Source organism: Lynx rufus, unplaced genomic scaffold (genome assembly GCF_022079265.1).
Source record: "Lynx rufus isolate CCGP_SWC_20201006 ecotype Redwood Valley unplaced genomic scaffold, mLynRuf1.p SCAF_1, whole genome shotgun sequence".
In the NCBI taxonomy this organism is placed as follows: Eukaryota; Metazoa; Chordata; class Mammalia; order Carnivora; family Felidae; genus Lynx; species Lynx rufus.
Window position 1 is genome coordinate 120,213,221 of NW_025814823.1, and position 4,980 is coordinate 120,218,200.

Consider the following 4,980-nt stretch of genomic DNA (forward strand, 5'->3'; position numbering starts at 1 on the left):
TCAGCGCATAGACATTTATAATTGTTAGCTCTTCCTGATGGATAGACCCTGTGATTATTATATAATGCCCTTCTTCATCTCTTGTTACAACCTTTAATTTAAAGTCTAGTTTATCTGATGTAAGTATGGTTACTCCAGCTTTCTTTTGACTTCCAGTGGCATGATAAATAGTTCTCCATCCCCTCACTCTCAATCTGAAGGTGTCCTTAGGTCTAAAATAAGTCTCTTGTAGACAGCAAATAGAAGGGTCTTGTTTTTTTTATCCATTCTGATACCTTATGTCTTTTGGTTGGCGCATTTAACCCATTTACATTCAGTGTTATTATAGAAAAATATGGGTTTAGAGTCATTGTGATGTCCATAGGTTTCATGCTTGTAGCGATGTCTCTGGTACTTTGTCTCACAGGATCCCCCTTAGGATCTCTTGTAGGGCTGGTTTAGTGGTGACGAATTCCTTCAATTTTTGTTTGTTTGGGAAGATCTTTATCTCTCCTTCTGTTCTAAATGACAGACTTGCTGGATAAAAGATTCTTGGCTGCATATTTTTTCTGTTCACCACATTGAAGATCTCCTGCCATTCCTTTCTGGCCTGCCAAGTTTCAGTAGAGAGATCAGTCATGAGTCTTATAGGTCTCCCTTTATATGTGAGAGCACGTTTATCTCTAGCTGCTTTCAGAATTTTCTCTTTATCCTTGTTTTTTGCCAGTTTCACTATGATATGTCATGCAGAAGATCGATTCAAGTTACGTCTGAAGGGAGTTCTCTGTGCCTCTTGGATTTCAATGCCTTTTTCCTTCCCCAGATCCGGGAAGTTCTCAGCTATTATTTCTTCAAGTACACCTTCAGCACCTTTCCCTCTCTCTTCCTCCTCTGGAATACCAATTATGCGTATATTATCTCTTTTTAGTGCATCACTTAGTTCTCTAATTTTCCCCTCATACTCCTGGATTTTTTTATCTTTTTCTCAGCTTCTTCTTTTTCCATAATTTTGTCTTCTAGTTCACCTATTCTCTCCTCTGCCTCTTCAATCCAAGCTGTAGTTGTCTCCATTTTATTTTGCAGTTCATTGATAGCATTTTTTAGCTCCTCCTGGCTGTTCCTTAGTCCCTTGATCTCTGTAGCAAGAGATTCTCGGCTGTCCTTTATACTGTTTTCAAGCCCAGCGATTAATTTTATGACTATTATTCTAAATTCACTTTCTGTTATATTGTTTAAATCATTTTTGATCAGTTCGTTAGCTGTTGTTATTTCCTAGATGTTTTTCTGAGGGGAATTCTTCTGTTTCATCATTTTGGATAGTCCCTGGAGTGATGCGGGACTGTGAGCATTTCCCCTGTGCTGTCTTGGATAACTTGCGTCGGTGGGCGGGGCCGCAGTCAGACCTGATGTCTGCCCCCAGCCCACTGCTGGGGCCACAGTGGGACTGGTGTGTGCCTTCTCTTCCCCTCTCCTAGGGGCGGGATTCACCGTGGGGTGGCGTGGCCCATCTGGGCTACTTGCACACTGCCAGGCTTGTGGTGCTGGGGATCTGGCATATTAGCTGGGGTGGATCGGCAAGGTGCACAGGGGCGGGAGGGGCAGGCTCAGCTCGCTTTTGCTTTTCCTTCAGAGATCCGCTTTGGGAGGGGCCCTGCGGCACTTGGAGGGAGTCAGACCCGCCGGAGGGATGGATCTGCAGAAGCACAGCGTTGGGTGTTTGCTTGGTTCAAGCAAGTTCCCTGGCAGGAACTGGTTCCCTTTGGGATTTTGGCTGGGGGATGGGCAAGGGAGATGGCGCTGGCAAGTGCCTTTGTTCCCCGCCAAGCTGAGCTCTGTCGTCAGGGGCTCAACAACTGTCCCTCCTGTTGTCCTGCAGCCCTCCCATTCTCTGAGCAGAGCTGTTAGCTTATAACCTTCCAGATGTCAAGTCCCGCTTGCTGTCAGAACACACTCCGCCCGGCTCCTCCACTTGTGAAAGCCAGACTCAGGGGCTCTGCTTGGCCAGTGGGCCGCCCCTCCGCCCTGGCTCCCTCCCGCCAGTCCTTGGAGCGCGCACCGCCTCTCCGCCCTTCCTACCCTCTTCCTTGGGCCTCTCGTCTGCGCTTGGCTCCGGAGACTCCGTTCTGCTAATCCTCTGGCGGTTTTCTGGGTTATTTAGGCAGGTGTAGGTGGAATCTAAGTGATCAGCAGGACGCGCGGTGAGCCCAGCGTCCTCCTACGCCGCCATCTTCTGAAATTTTTTAAAAATATTTTTTAAATGTTATTTATTTTTGAGACAGAGAGAGACAGAGTGCGAGTGAGGGAGGGCCGGGGAGAGAGACAGGGAGACAGAATCCGAAACAGGCTCCAGGCTCTGAGCTGTCAGCACACAGCCTGATGCGGGGTTGAACCCATGAACAGTGAGATCAAGACCTGAGCTGAAGTCAGCTGCTCTACTCACTGAGCCACCCAGGCGCCCCTATCTTGAAAAAAATTTTTTAATGTTTATTCATGTTTTGAGACCAGGGGCCAGAGAGAGAGAGAGAGACCCAGAATCTGAAGCAGGCTCCAGGCTCTGAGCTGTCAGCACAGAACCTGACACGGGGCTTGAGCTCATGAACCATGAGATTGTGATCTGAGGCGAAGTCTGACATTTAACCGACTGAGCCATCCAGGCACTACATTTCATTTAAAGTATTTCATTTAAAGTAACATAAATAGGGGCACCTGGGTGGCTCAGTCGGTTAGGCATCCGACTTCGGCTCAGGTCATGATCTCATGGTCCGTGAGTTCGAGCCCTGCGTCAGGCTCTGTGCTGACAGCTCAGAGCCTGGAGCCTGTTTCAGATTCTGCGTCTCCCTCTCTCTCTGACCCTCCCCTATTCATGCTGTCTCTCCCTGTCTCAAAAATAAATAAACATTAAAATATTAAAAAAAAATAACATAAATAAACCAATCACACTGTAATGCAACTATGTATTTTTTACTTAAAAAATCTTGGCAAAACAACAAAAAAATGACAGTATTTTTGCAAAAACAACAAAAATGTTATGTCTTTGTAAATTTGAAAATATTTTTTAAAGGTTTGGATTAATAGAAGACAAGTAGCCTCTCACATTTTCTTTTGCATTTAATTTGTTTCAAGGGGATGGTTTGGTTGATGGGTGTAGAAAAAAAATTGACCATCTAGATATACATGGTTGGAAATGAAGGCAGTTTTTAATATACTTTAAAGATGATTGTGGATGTTTTTCTTTGTTACTACACCAGAACTCAACCGGTGATAGTCTGTTGAAAACCAGTTGTGATATGGAATGTGTACTCTTTTCAGTGAACTTTTTGTATTCTGTTACATTAAAATACAGTGGTCTACTTGCATTTTGAATGAGTATGTTACCAATGCATGATTTGATAAAATCATGCTCTGGTTATTTGGAAAATACTAACTTAATGAGTTGTGAAGTTTTTTTCAAATACCATCATAATTTATTGTATAGTCTCAAAAAAAAAAAATCACACATGTTAATGGCACTACCGATCTTACCAGAAAGGTCCTGACATACTGAGAAGCTTTCAAGTTCATGGTTTCAGACACATGGTTTTCAAAATTCTCATTTTTCCATTCAAATTTCATCTTTAACAAATACCAGTTTTTCTTAAAGTTACAGGCTCACTTAATTATTCTCAAGAAATTCTCAAGAAAATTATCTTTATGCCACATTTCCAAGTCTTAATGACTAGAGGTTATGTTTAATAAGGGGAGGAAAAAACAAACTTTGAAACTCAAACATTCACATAAGCATTTTTGCTCAAGACAATCCCACTTTGGGTGTGCAGCATTAATGTCTCATGCATACCTCCCGATTCATCATTTCTTCACATACAGTGTTAAAAAGACGTGTACTCAAGATTGAGAGTCAGTCAAATAAAGTATACATCTTCAACAAGGATATTCTTTGGTGATATTAAATATATATATATATATATATATATATATATATATATATATATCACATATATATATATATGTGTATATATATATATATATACACATACATACATACATACATTATGGTAGAGAATACAGTGTTTCCCAGTAGTACAGTCTGGTGGTACTGACTTGATTTGTACAAAGGCATCAGAAATTTTACACGCCATAGCTTTTGCTCTGTTAGTACAAATATCAACCCAGTGTGAACAAGGCAGTGTTGGTATACTCTGAACACAGTTCTGAGCTCATGGGTGCCCTGGAAATGTCTTGGGGACTTTGCTGTTCTTAGAATTGCTGCCTTAAATCCAATCTGCCTTTCTCTTGAGTAGCTAGAGTTTGAACAATTCAATTCTGTGCTCCTTTTTTGAGTGACCAATTCAGATGCTAAATGTATTACTGTTGCTTACACATCTCTGATTTTGTGATTCTCATGGCCCATTTTGATGAGCCAGTACATTGTAGTCCCACTAATCTTTCTATTGACTCCCTATGAATCGCTTCTCAGCCTTTTGGCTAAGATCAAGTGTAGTATCTATTAACTCCCTATGTTTTCTCTAGGTCCTGCGACTATTCACATACTTTTTCTTCAACTAGGAACACCACTTCCCTCCAAACTGTGAGGGTAACATATACTCAGATATAAGCTAAATATCATTTTCTTAATAACATGCTCATTGATACCTACATTTGAACTTACTTTTAAACATCTGTTATATGCTATGGAATAGGAATTAGTCATAAATTTGTAAATTTTGGATATTCTTTTTTATGAGTTTAATGTCTATATCATTCACTTTTTTTTAAGTGTATTTATTTTTGAGAGAGAGAGAGAGAGAGAAAGTGTGAGTTGGGGAGGAGCAGAGAGACAGGGAGAGAAGACAGAATCCCGAGCAGGCTCCATGCTGACCTGGGGCTCAAATCCATGAGCCGTGAGATAATGACCTAAGTTGGAGTTGGATGTTTAACCGATTGAGCCAGCCAGATGCCCCTGTATCATTCACTCTTAAATCAGCCCCCGACAAGGTGCCTGTT

General features: G+C 41.7%; 1 pseudogene; it reads left to right on the top strand.

Moving 5' to 3' along the window:
• Positions 1 to 4,441: 4,441 nt before the first annotated feature.
• On the top strand, positions 4,442 to 4,578 carry LOC124523770 (uncharacterized; annotated as a pseudogene).
• Positions 4,579 to 4,980: the final 402 nt, after the last annotated feature.